Raw genomic sequence first — 17,300 nt, 5'->3', positions numbered from 1 at the left:
ATATTGGAAGTTTTTTTGAAAATGTGTTTTCGCATGGATTTCTTAAACACAAATCATTTTCTTGCATTTGTGGATTTTACAACCTGTTTGTAAAACTCCAAAGGGTATTGGCCAATATTCCAAAAACTATAAAAATCTTATTTTGGGAGGAGAAGTTGTGGTTATTGTTCACCGCTAATGTTTGGATGAAGAAATCCTTAAAAGGACGAACATCCAAAATATTATCGGGAGTAATAAATCAACGCACATGTTTGAAAGAAGCTTTGGTTGCGATCGAGAACATTTCAAAAATTATTTTTTTTTTCTCTCCACGGTTTACGAGTCGTGAAAAGTAATTGTTTTTTTAAGAATTGTGAAATTTTCTTCGTTTTTTTTTATTTCCTTGCGATTTACGAGTTGACGGGATTAGAAAACACCAACACCATAGACTATAGAGCAAACCAAACACCAAGCAGCTTACCTCAGGTAGGGCGTATTAGGGGTGCTAGTACCTTCCCTTTACGCAACCAGTCCCTTGCCTTAGAATCTCTGAAAGACCAGTTAGGGTTCCTAGTGACCAAATACTAGGTGGCGACTCCAAAAGAACCAAATCATCAGAACACTACGAAAATCGCCAACCGATGTCGTGCCTTCTTTAATTTATAAATTTTTGGGGGGGTGTGACAGTATGGCGACTCCACTGGGGATGTTAGGACTAAGCTTGATTTGTTTGTTTGTTTATGTTATATGTTATTGGTTTTTGTTTTCTTATGATGTTTTGTTTAAAAGCTTTAGCATATATCTTTACATTCTATCATACATGCCATAGTCATGCATCACTTTATTATTATTATTATGTTTTGGAGGACACACACATGTAACTCTAAGTTTAAGTGGGGGACTAGCAGCTTGCCTTATGACTTGAGTCAAGGCTTAAGTTTGTGTAAACCCCAACTCTTTGCTGAGTGTTTAGACTGATAGTGATTGGTACACGTGCCATCCCACTATCTGCTGGACCTCCATATCGCCTTTACGAGGGTGATCACTGGAACAGCAAGAGACCCTCTTTTAGAGACCTAGTAGTAAACCTACCCTATGTCTCACGTAGAAGAACTAGAACCTATCCTTAGGATGTATGTTCCATAATATCTTTTGCAAGTCATACATTCATACCAATGAATAAAGCATTTTTATCACAATCATGCATTTTTTTTCTCATACATCTATGCATGCATCGCCAGATCGTGAAACATAGGTCCCACATCCAGAGTCCACCAAACCCGATCCAGATCAAGAATGGAAAACGAAGAAAGAGCTCACTTAGAGTCGCACTACCAGACCGAGTTGGAATCTGTGAAAAAATGAAGTTTCTCGATTGACCAATCTGCTTGAGCAACTTTTAAGAGCCAAGAACGGGGAGGGAATGTCTACCCAACCACCTATAGGAGCACAGTCAGTTCATGTCCCGGGGTATCTCAGAACTTGGGGGCAGATTCAATGATGGAGCAGCACTTTGCACCTGCCATTCCCATTCAGCCCCCTCAAGCTCACGTCACAGCAGATGGGCCTTCCGATAATAGGTCCACCAGATTTATGAACGATGATAAGATATCAGCCTTGGAAGAAAGGTTTAAGAGCAGTCGAGGGAAATGACTGGTTTGACCCCATGCGAGCGTCTGAAATATGCTTGGTACCAAACATCACGGTACCAAAAAGATTTCAGGATACCGGAGTTTATAAAGTACACTGGGTTGGAATGCCCAAACACTCACCTTCGATCTTATTGCAATAAGATGGCTGAGGTGATTCATGACGATAAGTTACTGATCTACTTTTTCCAAGACAGTCTATCGGGGTCGGCGCTAAGTTGGTACATGAGGCTGGATAATGCCAAGATCAAGAAATGGAAGGATTTAGTTGAGGCTTTCCTTAAGCAATACAAGTTCAATTTGGAAATTGCTCCAGATCGAACGAGCCTTATGTCAATGGAAAAGAGAAGCCAAGAATCAGTAAGGGCTTATGCGCAAAGATGGAGGGACGAGGCCATGCATGTGCAACCCCCTTTGATAGAAACGGAGATGGTGGCTTTGTTCGCCAATACATTCAAGGCACCCTACTATGAGCATTTAATGGGTAGCTCTTCTCAACATTTCTATGATGTTGTACGCATAACGGAAAGAATAGAGCAAGGGATTAAAGCTGGACGCATAATTGAGCCATTGGAGACAAAAGGTTTTTTCGGAAGAAAATTGAAAGGTCCCGTTAACAACTTCGAAGGTGGGTCCAATGACAAGATAACGGATTCATATAACCCACAAATACCTACCTCCCATGTGGCCCACATAAACTTTAACAAACCTTTTTTCCCTAATCGAGCAAATGGCCAGTCAAACACCCAAAACAACCACCAAAGACCAAACCCAAGATACGTTTCAGAACAACTACCGCCATTACCCATGCCTTTGAAGGACATATATGCCAAACTACTGAGCATTGGACAAATAGCTCCTATCCCTACATTACCACTACAGCCACCATTCCCCATCTGGTATAAGCCCGAGTTGACTTGCGAGTACCATGCTGGTATTCCCGGGCATTGCCTTGAAACGTGCTATGGTTTCAAGAACAAGTTGTTGAAGCTCATCAAGATAGGATGGGTGTCATTTGAAGATACACCCAATATCAGTTCAAATCCATCGCCACATGACAAAAGTGATAGGGGATAAAGGGTTGGAAAACCTTGGTCAAGAATCGTCAATAATGAAGAAGGCGAGATCAAAGGAGAAGACAAGGAAACGCAAATGGGGAAGGAAGATGAAGCATTGCCTCGGTTGACTTTCCACACACTAGAAGAAGTTTCAGAACGGGTGGACCCAGGAGCTTCTCGTAGTTTTCAAAATGTAAAACAACTTTATTTGCCTTAGCATGTTTTTGTCATTTGCTTTTGTCTTTGCTTTTATTTTCTCTAGTGAGCATTCAGAGCTCATATTGTCAGCCAGATTTTGTGTTTGTCTTTAAGCCTACCTTTTCTTTAAATAAATGATGAGATTATGCACTTTTTAAACAAGGTTTAGTGGTTACAAATAAAGTATCATAAAATGCTACCCTTGAAATACAGCCTCACCTCTGGATAACATAATGAATTGATACATCACCTGTAAATTTTTTTTTCAAGACAAAAATAGAGTTTATCAATCCTAAACAATGTGCATTTTTGAAAAAAACACAATTTATTGTCCTTTCACTCTCTAATGAGTTTTTTTGTTGGTGGTTTTGTTTTGAGTCGAAATGAATTTCTTCTCTATATAAAAACCTAGACTAGGATCGCACCCCTACACTGGGGGCAAGACGAGATGTTTTATGAAAAGTTTTACGAAAACCAAGCTAAAGCATTTGACAAAAGCATGACAGAGAGGCAAATACAAGTCATACATTTTGAGAAAAGGACTACTTGAAGAAAGTCAAAGACTTCTTCTCCAAGAATATGATAGGCAACACGAGAGATAAATCCAGCATACGACTTCAAAAGCAAGTTCATGTTAAGAGGGAGTCTCATGAACTAGAAGAAGAGGCTGGGACCTATGTTTCAAAACCAGGTATAAATGCATGCATTGCATCTAATCATAAATCATTGCATATATATTTTTTGGATCGTTACAGGAGGAGATCTTAGCGCATTCCAACAAGATTATGGACGAAGAAAGAATCATTGAGATGATTCTAGAACAACAAGAAGAGAAGATAATGGTTTTCAAACCCTGCCAGCAGGAAGAACGACATCGATAGCATTCGGTAAAAAAGGAATCACCAAATGGGATTCCAAGTTGTTGAGATCGACAGAAGGGATCTCGTATTTCGATGGAGGTCGCCAGAAGGGACCTCATATTTCAGCTTTGAATAAAAGGAATCGTCAGATGGGATTCCAAGTTGTTTGAGATCGCCAGAAGGGGTCTCGTTTTCGATATTCATCAATGGAGGTCGCCAGAAGGGACCTCAAATTTCAGCTTTGGTATAAAAGGAATCGTCAGATGGGATTCCAAGTTGTTTGAGATCGCCAGAAGGGGTCTCGTTTTCGATATTCATCAATGGAGGTCGCCAGAAGGGACCTCAAATTTCAGCTTTGGTATAAAAGGAATCGTCAGATGGGATTCCAAGTTGTTTGAGATCGCCAGAAGGGGTCTCGTTTTCGATATTCATCAATGGAGGTCGCCAGAAGGGACCTCAAATTTCAGCTTTGGTATAAAAGGAATCGCCAGATAGGATTCCAAGTTGTTTGGCTAAAGGAGATCGCCAGAAGGGATCTCGTATTTCGATGGAGGTCGCCAGAAGGGACCTCATATTTAAGGAATCGCCAGATGGGATTCCAAGTTATTTGAGATCGTCAGAAGGGATCTCGTACTTCGACATTCATCAAGGAAGGTCGCCAGAAGGGACCTCATATTGAAACCATTTCTTAGAAAAAGCATGGAGTTTACTAAGAATTCTTCCCCCTGGGTAGGTCACCCATACAATGAGACCATCATTTTTCTTGGGTTCGTCACCCATACAATGAGACCATCATTTTTCTTGGGTTCGTCACCCATACAATGAGACCATCATTTTTCTTGGGTTCGTCACCCATACAATGAGACCATCATTTTTCTCGGGTAGGTCACCCATACAATGAGACCATCACTTTTCTTGGGTTCGTCACCCATACAATGAGACCATCATTTTTCTTGGGTTCGTCACCCATACAATGAGACCATCATTTTTCTCGGGTAGGTCACCCATACAATGAGACCATCACTTTTCTTGGGTTCGTCACCCATACAATGAGACCATCATTTTTCTCGGGTTCGTCACCCATACAATGAGACCATCACTTTTCTTGGGTTTGTCACCCATACAATGAGACCATCATTTTTCTGGGTAGGTCACCCATACAATGAGACCATCATTTTTCTTGGGAAGGTCACCCATACAATGAGACCATCATTTTTCTTGGGTAGGTCACCCATACAATGAGACCATCGTTTTTCTTGGGTAGGTCACCCATACAATGAGACCCTTCTCCATTTTTTTATATGGGTAGGTCACCCATAAGAATGAGGCCATTCTTCCCCCTGGGTAGGTCACCCAAAGAATGAGACCACTCTTTCCCTTTCCACTCGGGCAGGTCACCCATCATAATGAGACCATACACACATTTTTTTGTAAAGGAATCGCCGGTTGGGATTCCAGGTTAAAGGAGATCACCAGATGGGATCTCGGATGGATTTCCATGTAAGAATTCAGAGGATCGCTGGATAAGGATCTCGAGATGACTAAGTTTTGATCATAGTTTTTGAGCTAAGGAGGATTGTTATAAAGGACAAAGTTTCAGATCAATCAAGCTTTGACCGGATCAGTTTCGGGAGTTCCATTTCGGGTTTATCTTTATAACACTTACTGTGCAAAATCCATGCTCCGTAAGTATTATAAAGAGGGGGCATCTGTTGTAACCCATTTTTGGGTCCCCATGAAAAATAAAATAAATAGCCAAAAGAGGCTAGAAAAATAACGGAAGGCAGAAGCACTCAGAAAATGGTTAGAAAACTGGTCAAGGAGTATAAAGATACAAAGATTGGATTTTTGACAGTATTTTCTTGAAGGATGAGAGCCCTATTGAGAAGGAAATTTTGAATTTTGAGGAGAAGCCCAAATTTGGATGTTTATGGACTTAATTGGATTTTATTTGAATTTATAAAGGATTTGATTGCAAGAAAAAATTGATTTTTAAGTCAATTTGGGCTTTAATTAGAAGAAATTAAAGTTCTGGGGCCAAATTATGATTTTTTAGGAATTTATTTAAGTCAAATCAGGGGCTTAATTGCAATAAATATTGAAGTTTAAGGGCCAATTAGGGACTTAATTAAGAAAAATCCGAAACCAGGGACCAATTTGGAGAAGGCGCAAAGATAGAGGGGTCTGTTTGGAATTGTTTCAGGGGCTTAATTGAAGAAATTGGAAGTTTATTGATCAATTAGGGGCTCAATTGCATAAATCAGAGGCCAAGGACCAAAATGAAAAGGCGGCCAAACAAGAGGGGCGGGGACCGAATTTGAGGGACTGATTTGAAGTTTAGCCATTTAAATGAAACGGCGCGTTTTACCCAAAACGACGCCGTTTCATTAAAAAAAAAAAAAAAAAAAAAAAAGACCAGAACGGTGTCGTTTTGAACGACACTGTTCATCTTCTTCCTTTCCCCCGTTTTAGCATAACCGAAGGCAAAAATTTCGAAAATTCTCCCGCGTCTCTCTCCTCGCCCCCCACCACCGCCGAAAGAGCCGACCAGCCGTTGCGTGATTGAAGGCGCACTAACCATGGTCTCCCACCCGTTCTGCCCCTATAAATATAGAAGAAAACCGAAGAGAAAAAACGGGAGAGAGGATCGGGAGAGAGAGGAGAAAGAGAGGAGAGAGAGAGAGAGCGAACCGAACACTTGGAAACAGCCGCAGCGCCGCCGCCCGGAGCCACCGTGCACGAGCCACACCACCGCCAGCGACCACCTCCTCCACGCCAGGTACATTTTCTTCCCCCATTTTTTGTGTCTTCTGCAGGTTTGCCTCCTGCATGCATTCTGCATGCAGGAGGCGGGGGAAGAAAATTAATTCTTCCCCCGCTGGGCCTGGGTCTGCTGGGCCAGCCCGATGCTGGCCCAGCCTTGCAAGTCTGGGCCGGTCTTGGCCCAGACCGTAGGAGTTTTTCGGGCCGAGATCGGCCCACGTTTGTTTCTCGGGCCGAGATCGGCCCAATGTCATTCGGGCCGAGATCGGCCCGTCTCTTTTTTGAGGCTGAGCCTGGCCCATTCATTTGGGCCGGCCCAGCCCTATAATATATTATATATTATTATAAATTATAATATATATGTGTATATGTTATATATATATATAAAAAATATTTATAAAAAAATCTGAAAAATCTAAAAAAAATGTTGTTACTTTCCTTTCATATATATATATTTTTTAAGGGGTTTTGTATTTTTTTTTTATATTATGGAGGTATAAAATCAGTATTTGAAATATCTGATTTTAGTCGAGACACCTGAAATTTTCAAAGATAATTTTTTTTTTTTTTTGCTTTCAAAAAAATTCTAAAAATTCCTTAAAAATATTATTGATTTTTTTGTACATCTTTTTAAAAATGACTTAATATTAGTTTGTATTTTTATGCTGTGGAGATACAAATTCAGTATTAAAAATACCCGATTTCGTCAAAAAAAAAATATATTTTCTTGCGTGTTGCATACGGCCAATACACTAACATGTTTTGAATGTTCTTTTATATATAAAAAAAAATATTGGAAGTTTTTTTGAAAATGTGTTTTCGCATGGATTTCTTAAACACAAATCATTTTCTTGCATTTGTGGATTTTACAACCTGTTTGTAAAACTCCAAAGGGTATTGGCCAATATTCCAAAAACTATAAAAATCTTATTTTGGGAGGAGAAGTTGTGGTTATTGTTCACCGCTAATGTTTGGATGAAGAAATCCTTAAAAGGACGAACATCCAAAATATTATCGGGAGTAATAAATCAACGCACATGTTTGAAAGAAGCTTTGGTTGCGATCGAGAACATTTCAAAAAATTATTTTTTTTTTCTCTCCACGGTTTACGAGTCGTGAAAAGTAATTGTTTTTTTAAGAATTGTGAAAATTTTCTTCGTTTTTTTTATTTCCTTGCGATTTACGAGTTGACGGGATTAGAAAACACCAACACCATAGACTATAGAGCAAACCAAACACCAAGCAGCTTACCTCAGGTAGGGCGTATTAGGGGTGCTAGTACCTTCCCTTTACGCAACCAGTCCCTTGCCTTAGAATCTCTGAAAGACCAGTTAGGGTTCCTAGTGACCAAATACTAGGTGGCGACTCCAAAAGAACCAAATCATCAGAACACTACGAAAATCGCCAACCGATGTCGTGCCTTCTTTAATTTATAAATTTTTGGGGGGGTGTGACATCAATGATCAAGAAAGAGGATAAAGCCGTGAGAAAGCCAAAAGGCAAAAGAGCCCAAGAAACTCAAATGCTAGGGGTATGCCCAAATCACAAGAAAAAGTGATAACCAAGATAAAGTGAGTATGCTCTAGCAAAGCAATGAAAAAGGAAAAAGGGGCAAATCAAAGAAGAGCGGTAAAAGAACTATGAATGACGTCAATAGTCAAACTATTGATAGTGATCTTCAGTCTTTGGAACCCTGAAACACGTTTTGAGCCTTATAAATCCTTTTCTTTCATAGCCAAAAACCACAGCCTACGTTACGTACCTGTAGAAGTCCTTTCTAATCAAGCAAGCAAGCAACCTAGAACAATAAACAATGCTCTCAAAATGAAAAGAATACTTTTTCATAAGATTCATGACATCAAGAATAAACTACTCATTATTATTCATGCTGATAAAAATAAATGTTCAAAAAGAGACAAGTTTTTCTCATACAAAACCTCGAGCTTTTTCTCAAGCCCTCCACTCTGAAAACCTATAAAAACAAAAGGTCATAATATCATGACATATTTTCACTGAAGACCTCATTGCCAAACACAAGAGCAAATAATCTCTTTTTCAATAAAGAAAATAACCAAGGAGTTGCAAGATTTCAAAAGCAAATTGTTATTGGACTCACATCGAAATAATTTTTGTTTTCAAAATGCAAGATCAAGATTTCAAGATTCATTCTAGACCCATATTCTTCCACCAAACTGAAAAGGAGAGAAATGAGGGAATAGCCTCTTAAAATCATTATTCATCTAAGTTAGTGACATAGCACACTTGGGGGCAATGACCAATACAAGGGGACAACATTGTGTTTAAGGAAAATATATCATCCCTTACAACAAGACAAGGGGGCATTTTGGTTTACAAAAGACAGCTCGATCCTTTCAGCAAGGGATACCGAATGTTTTTGCAGTGAGACGAGGGGTAATGAATAATCCTCTCAAATTATTTGATGAGACGGGCAAGCAAGTGGGTCACGATGGGCACCGTAAAAGCTGAGTTATGTAAACAAATCTGGAAATAAACTTACATGGGCCAACTCGAGTGGGCTAGAAAGCCAAACAACAAAGATGACTCAAATCAGATAGCAAGATCTCACCAACCAAGCAACGAGAAGACTAAGAAGAAATGGGGGGCCTATATTTCAAATCAGGTAAAGATGCATGCATATCATTTAAATTTTGAGACATTGGACAATTAGTGTTGCAAATTTTATTAGAGAAAACTCTAATAGAATCCATCAAGTGGAAGGCCAACTTGAAATGGCCAAAGATCAAAATTGCTTTTGAAAATTTTTCATTTTTGAGAATTTTTCAACCTAGGCAGGCCGCCCATGAGAATTAGGCCACCAGAAAAATCTCTGTATTTTTCCACCACCTTTTAGTTTCCACTCCTGAGGTAGTGCATTTCATATCCTACTTCCATCGAGCGCGCCTTCGAGCCCTCGTCTTATCTCCATTCGAGCGCGCCTTCGAGCCCTCGTCTTATTTCTTTTCGAGCGCGCCTTCAAGCCCTCGACCATCAAAGGTAGTGCATTTCCTATCCTACCTCCATTCGAGCGCGCCTTCGAGCCCTCGTCTTATCTCCATTCGAGCGCGCCTTCGAGCCCTCGTCTTATCTCCATTCGAGCGTGCCTTCGAGCCCTCGTCTGAGTTCTTTTCGAGCGTGCCTTCGAGCCCTTGACCATCATAGGTAGTGCATTTTCTATCCTACCTCCATTCGAGCGCGCCTTTGAGCCCTCGTCTTATTTATTTTCGAGTGCGCCTTCGAGCCCTCATCTTATTTATTTTCGAGTGCGCCTTCGAGCCCTCGACCATCAAAGGTAGTGCATTTTCTATCTTACCTCCATTCAAGCGTGCCTTCGAGCCCTCGTCTTATCTACATTCGAGCGCGCCTTCGAGCCCTCGTCTTATTATAAAAAAAAATCTTTGTATTTTTCCACTGGGCAGGTAACCCATTACAATGTGACCATCTGGGCCGGTAACCCATTACAATGTGACCATCTGGGCCGGTAACCCATTACAATGTGACCATCCTATACTGGGCAGGTAACCCATTACAATGTGACCATATGGGCTGGTAACCCATTACAATATACCAACTGGGCAGGTAACCCATTACAATGTGACCATCTGGGCAGGCAACCCATTACAATGTGACCATCTGGGCAGGTAACCCATTACAATGTGACCATCTGGGCTGGTAACCCATTACAATATACCAATTGGGCAGGTAACCCATTACAATGTGACCACCTGGGCTGGTAACCCATTACAATATACCATCCTATACTGGGCAGGTAACCCATTACAATGTGACCATCTGGGCCGGTAACCCATTACAATATACCATAAAAAAAAAAATTCCTCATATTTGTCAATCATTGGGCAGGTCGCCTGGAACAATTAGACCACTCGCGAAATTCTTCGCATTTCTTTTATCATTGGGCAGGTTGCCTAAAAACAATTTGATCCATCCTATAAAAAAAAAAAAAAAAAACAAAAAGTGAGCCGTCTTCCAAATTTCTACATCTCTTTGTAAAAGTTATATGTCAATCGATTGTTTTCGAAGTTTTCAAGACTCCTTTTCCGTATCTACTTTTCTTTATAAATTTACTATACAAAGCTAAGAAAAATGAAATTTTCCAATATCTTGGTATTGTAAATATTATAAAGAGGGGGCAACTGTCATAACCCAATTTTTGAACAAATAATAAAAATTAAATATAGTTGACAATGGGGTTAAGACAACAAATTTTGAAGTTTAGGGATGTAATTTGAGAGTTAATTGATCAATTTTGAAAGAATTAAGGACCTAATTGAATAATCTAGGAATTAAGGACTGTTTTGTAAACAGTGTACCAATTTAGGGATTTAATTGAAATTAATCAAAAGAGGGCAAAATCAAAAGAAATTTTTAATTTGTTTAGGGGTCCAATTGCAAAATTTCCAATGTTCGGGGGTCAAACTGAAACTGTCCACGGGTTGCTTGAAAACGTCGCCGTTCCTGGTGGAATCCGTTGCTGCTGAAATGCTGCCATGGCTAGCGGAACAGCCGTGTTAGACTTCTCCATCCCGATTCAACGGGCTGAAGATCTGCAACAGATTTGATCGCCATGGACCACGTCTCTCGCCCCAGATCATGATATGGAAGATAAGAGTCCTGCCTTTAGAGGCAATCGGTTGAATGCCTATAAAGGAGAGGCAGAAATCAACACACAAAAGGAAAGAAGGAAGGGAGAAATAAACCCAGAAACAAAGGCAAATCAGAGCATAAATAGAAGAACAAGAAAAAACAGAGGCGACAAGATTAACCCAGAAAAACAGAGAAAAACATAGCATAAATCAACACAATATGCAGAGAGAAAGAGAGAACAAGAGGACAGCACACAGGACGAGAATTATCCTTGAAATTGTCTTCGTCCCTGCAGAAAAAGAGTAACCCGGAATCAGTGAAAAACTCAAAGAAAACCGGCATACCCATTATCTTCTTAGTTCGTTCATCTCAAAGAACTGTGAAAAAAAAAAGACAGTGGGCATAGCTGGGAGAGAAAGGAAGCAGAAGTAAAAGTCATAGGCAGGCGAGAGGCGACCACCACGTTGCAAGCATCTTCGTCATCTTCAGAAAAACAGGTACGCCCCTTCAATCTGTTTTTGCCTTCTGTGAATTAGTGTTGCAAGAACACTATGCGAAGGTAATTTAATTACCTTTGCACTGTTCATGCACACGTGAAATCACTTCACGCGTGCTTTCTTTAATTTATGCCCAGCCGGGTCACTAGCTTGGGCCAGTGACTTGACCGGGCTAGCTGGGCTTAGCCTAGCCCATGTGGGCTGGGCTGGGCCCAGCCACCAATATACATGCTGGGATGGATTTAGCCCAGCCCAAAAAAATAAAAAAAAAAACAGAAAAATAAAAAAGAGGTAGAGAAAAATAAAAATAAAAAAATGTGTATGAATAAATAAAAATAATGTAAATTTATTGGTTTATTCACTAACGCCAGAGTTAGGAATAAAAATACCGGTTTAAATTTATATTATTTTTTATTCGTTGTATTTTATTTTATTTAGCTAGAAAAATAAAAAAAAAATATGTGCATGCGTAAAACTAAATGTGTTATTATTTATTTATTCATTGCCGCCAGAGTCGGGAATAAAAAAAAAACATTTGATTTAAATTTATTTTTTTAGCTACGTAATATTTATCAACGCCAGAGTTGGAAATATTCGTAGTTAATATTCACTGGCGCCAGAGTCAGGAATATTGTAAGCAAATTTTCATAACATAAAAAAAATAAACATTTAGCAATTTAAGACGAAACTAGCAATGCAGCCTGCCTCAGGCAGGACGTTTAAAGGGTGATAATATCTTCCCTTTTACGTAACCAGTCCTAAACCATAAAATCTCTGTTGACCAGTTAGGGTTCCTAGTGACCATAATACTAGGTGGCGACTCCTTATCCACATTAAAGAACATGATGCCAGAAATATGTTCTTTCCAAAGATTTAAGAAAATTTTTTAAGGCCGCCGCGATGTCGGGTGCGACAATGCTCTCGGTGCCTGTTTCAAACCATACAATGATTTGTGTAATTTGCACACATGAGATGGAAGAGAAGAGTCAACGAAACCTGGAGGTTGTTTCATGTAGACCTCTTCAGTAAGAACACCATTGAGGAAGGCATTATGAATATCAAGCTGATGAATCTTCCAATTTTACGAAACCGCGATAGAGAAAACCAATCGGACAGTGGCCTGCTTAATAACTGGACTGAAGGTTTTAGAATAATCAATACCTTCCTGCTGGGTAAAAGCTCTAGCAATAAGGCGTGCTTTGTAGCGCTCAATACTACCATCAACACGACGTTTGATCCGATATACCCATCTACTGCAAACAACATTCATCGAAGGATGAAATGGAACCAAAGACCAAGTATGATTTTCGCGTAAAGCGGCGATCTCATCACACAGCATTATGCCAAACTGCATACTAGTCAACATCAGAGAATGCAAAAGGCGCAGAAGAGGGAGAATACAGTACCCGTGTGGAGGTAGAAGTAGCAGCAGCGGAAGCAACCAGATTAGCTGTCTTCGGCTGCCGCGGTCTAAGAGTCATAGGATGTCTGCTGTGTGCTGGTGGAGACGCAGGGGAAGACGGTTGTAGCGAGGAGACCTGTGGCAGCTGAAAATTAAGACGTTTGTTGTTACAAATGATCTTATTTTTCGAAATTAACAATTGAAAGATACGTAAAGTAGGATGACCTAGTCGACGATGCCATAAATCGGCAGAGGCAGAAGTGCAGGGAGACCAATAGGCTTGAGGAACTGACGTGGCGGAAGACTTGGTCAGGGCATAGAGACCATCTTTACTCTGACCTGAGAGAAGGACTTCATGGGTGTTGAAATCCTTGACATAAAACACACGAGGGTGAAATTCAAAATAAACATTATTATCAAGACAAAATTTCTGAACAGAGAGCAGAGGTTTTGTGATTGCAGGAACATGAAGAACATTAGATAAGGTGAAAGAACGATGTGGTGTATATATTTTTGTATGACCAAGATGAGATATAGAAAGGCCCTTACCATCACCAACATGCAAATTATCATTACCAAGATACGGTTCTGAAGCGATCAAGGTGGCAAGATCAGGTGTGACATGTTGATTGTCACCGGTATCTAGAAACCAATCAACAGAACCGGTTGAGGAGAGATTGCATTGCACCAGGTTGGCAGTAAGTTGCTGGCCATAACCTCGTTGCTGGAATTGAGGGCAATGGGGAGCTGTATGGCCGAAATTCTGACATAGTTGGCAGGGTGGATTCTGCCCCCTATTGTGCTGCCAAGAGCCTTGCTTATTGTCACCAAAGGAGGAGTTTTGGAAGCTGCGGTGATCAGGTCTGGAGCCAGCAAATCGGTTGTCTCTGCTGTTGGAATGGTTGGGACGCCAGCCACCGTTGAAGCGGCCCCTACTGCGGCCATAATTGCCAAAAGTCTGGTGCTGCGCAACAAGAGCAGAAGATGGAATCCTGGGTGTTGGCAGCAGAGGAGCATGTATGGCAGTAGAAGATTTATGAAGAAATTCATGTGTGAGGAGATGGCTGTGAAGATCTGCATATGGTAAAGGTTCAGCCTTGGTAATAAGACTGGTAACTAAGTCTTTAAACTCTCCCCGAAGACCACAAAACATATATAAATTGAAATCTTCAAGCGAAATTGGCCGACTAGCAGCGGCCAATTCATCAAATAAGGCCTTTGCTTTTTGCATAAATTGAGTTACTGATTCATCACCTTGTCGAAGATCCTGAAGAGAGCTGTGAAGTTGCATAATACGAGAGTTGGAGGTGGAAGCGAGATCTCGCTCAAGAGTTCCTCAAGCTGAACAAGAACTTTGACAGCCAACAACAAGATGCAAAACTTCCATAGATAGGGAGGAAAGAAGAGCACTTAGAATGAGTTGGTTCTGTTGTTTCCATGTTTGAAAAAACGAATTTACCTGAAGAGAGATACCATCATGGGCAAGAACATGTGTTGATGGACATGTGTTGGAGCCATCAACAAAACCAAAAACTCCTTGGCCTAGGAGATAAGGCAGCATCTGCATACGCCAATATAAATAATTGGTGTTTGTTAATTTGAGGGAGATGACTTGATGAGTGTGAGAAAGGGAGATAATGTTTGCGGTAGCAGAGGCAGCAAACGTGGGCTGCAAGAGGAGGCGTTCACCAGCCATGACAGAGGAGAATCCAGGTGGTGATGCAGTAGAGGAAAGAAGAGGAGGTGTTGCAAAAGAAGATGGTTGCACTGTCGAAGAAGAAGAAAGCTGGACTGCTGGTGCTGCAGAATTTGAAGATGTATGTGGCAGCTGTTCCATTGAAGAAGGGAGGCTGGGAGGTTGTGAGAAAAGTAGGTTTAATTTATTTTAGGGTTTTGTGGCTTGATACCAAGTTGAGAATAATGAAATGTGTTAAGGTTGTGCCTTAAGCCAACCTTCCTATTTATATAGAGGCAGTAGAACACTGCAGTAATTGTAATGATTACAACATCCTATATTAGAATCCTATTATGATAGATACATGAGTAACTGTAATGATTACAACATCCTATATTAGAATCCTATTCTATAATATGTGTTGCTACCCAATTTCTGACCCATGTTTTTGATATATTTTCAAAAAATTCCAAAAATAGAGAAAAACAAAGAAAATCCAAAAAATATGTTTTTTAATATATTTTCATCATTTTAGCATTTTCAACGTCGTCCAAAAAAGAATTTAAATTTTTAAGGGTCTTTCGAACGCGTTCGACTTTTCACGCGTCATTTTTAAAATCATTGATTTTCCGCATTTGAGTCGACGTTGATATTGCTCGTTTTCAAAAAAAATACAAAAAAAACAAGAAAAATCAAATTTTACAAAAAAAAAGAAAGTTAAGGGACCAATTTTGAAAACTTCAAAGGCAATATTTTTTGCCTATAAATACTGGTTTCCAACACTTGCAATGAGGGGGGTTCATTTTTGCAAGGGGGACAATTTTGTAAATAGGAGAGAAACACAACCTAACCCTAAACCTGTCTCTACCAAGCCTGCCGCCCCCCTCCTCTCAGCTGGTTTTTGAATTTTTCTCCCCAGTTTTCTTCTCCTAAAAGACCCCGGCCAAACAGCCCTCATTCTACCCAAAGAAGCCGCCCCCTCCGGTTTCAATTTTTGGAACCTCCAGCCACTGCTCACCAGTTTATTCTTCTCAAAAAACAGCCAGCCGCCGGCCATCTTCTTTGATTTTTTTTCTCCCCAGAGGCCGGCCAGTTCAAAGCCACCAACCTCAACCCCTCTCTCCCAACAGCCATCCCCCTCACCTTGCTGTTCTCGCCGACCACCTCTCCATTTTCCTTGCAGGAGAGAAACCCACCGGAGCAGCCATCATCGTTTTCCCACCGAGAACCAGCCACAGCTCTTCTTCCCCTGCTGCTTCCCCCTCCACCGATCTTCCTTCGACGGCGTCTCCTCCAAAATCACAGACCCGACCCAGCCTTCTCTCCTTCAGCCGACCTCCAGCAGCGGCAGCTTCTGCTCACAGCCGACAGACCCAGCTCATCTCCATCGACCCGGGAACCGGCAGGGCTGCTCCCATCACCTCAGACCCACAGTCTCCATCTCCGGCTAACAGCAGTTCTTCTTCCCCCGAGCGACGGCCGAACAACAGCCTCCAACGGCGGCCCGCAGCAGCGCCGTTCACAGATCGGCAGCCTCCGCCACTCGTTGCTCCGACTTCCAACACCCCCCGCCTCCGACAGAACCACCAGCTGAAGAAGAAAGAAGATCGGGACAGATCTGAGAAGGGGAAGACAACTAAAACAGATTTGCTTGTTGTGATTTTTGGGTGATTTGCAGGTAACGGCTTTGCTCACAGCCGACTGGAGGGTGAAGAGGGAAGCAAGACATTACAGATCTCCCCACACCTCTGGATTTCGAGGCAGCGCGTGGACCCACGCGCCGCCAGTGCGCGGCGGCGCGTGGGAGGACGCGCCGCCACTGTTCATTCTGTGTCAGACGTGCCTTCAATGCAATTTCGGGAGTTTTAGGGACTGTTTTGTAAATTTTAAATTATGTAATGTAATTTTTATTTATTTATCTTGAATTTGTATTTGTATTTGTATTTTGTATTTTGTATTATGAATGTAACAAAAAAAAAAAAAAAGAAAAGAAAAGAAAAGAAAATACAGTGAAAGTGTAGGTGTGTGTTTGTATTTGTTTTATGAATTTTGTTATTTTATTTTATTTTATTTTTTTTTAGGATAAAATTGCAAATATGTTAAAAGAAGAATTTAATATTTTGATCGGATCACGGTTAAGAATTATTAACTTATACGTAAGTGATATTTCTAATTTCCGATGAAAGACAATTATTAAAACTTCTTTACACACATCAAATTCGCGAAGCAGCTATACCTCAGGTAGGGTGTGTTAGGGGTGCTAATACCTTCTTCTAACCACAACCAGTCCCTTACCCCGCGATCTCTGACAAGACCAGTACATCAGGTTTCCTAGTAGCCCTCAAATTACTAGGTGGCGACTCCCAACGAAACAAAAATTCAAGCAAACGAACAACACAACGAGATGATAAATCGCCAGCCGATGCCTGGCGCGCTGATTTTTTTTGGGGTGCGACAATATGATGGAACAAAAACATTATGTTCTGGCTATAGTCAAATGTCATTAAAAATATAGCTCACTGGGGAAACAAAGGCAGGCCAATTGTGGTTGAGTTGTAAGAGAATGATTCAACTCTTAAACATCTTATATTTGCAC

The sequence above is a fragment of the Populus alba genome, chromosome 14 (assembly GCF_005239225.2).
Source record: "Populus alba chromosome 14, ASM523922v2, whole genome shotgun sequence".
Lineage (NCBI taxonomy): Eukaryota > Viridiplantae > Streptophyta > Magnoliopsida > Malpighiales > Salicaceae > Populus > Populus alba.
The sequence above is the reverse complement of the archived record's forward strand: the minus strand, read 5'-3'. Positions refer to the sequence as shown.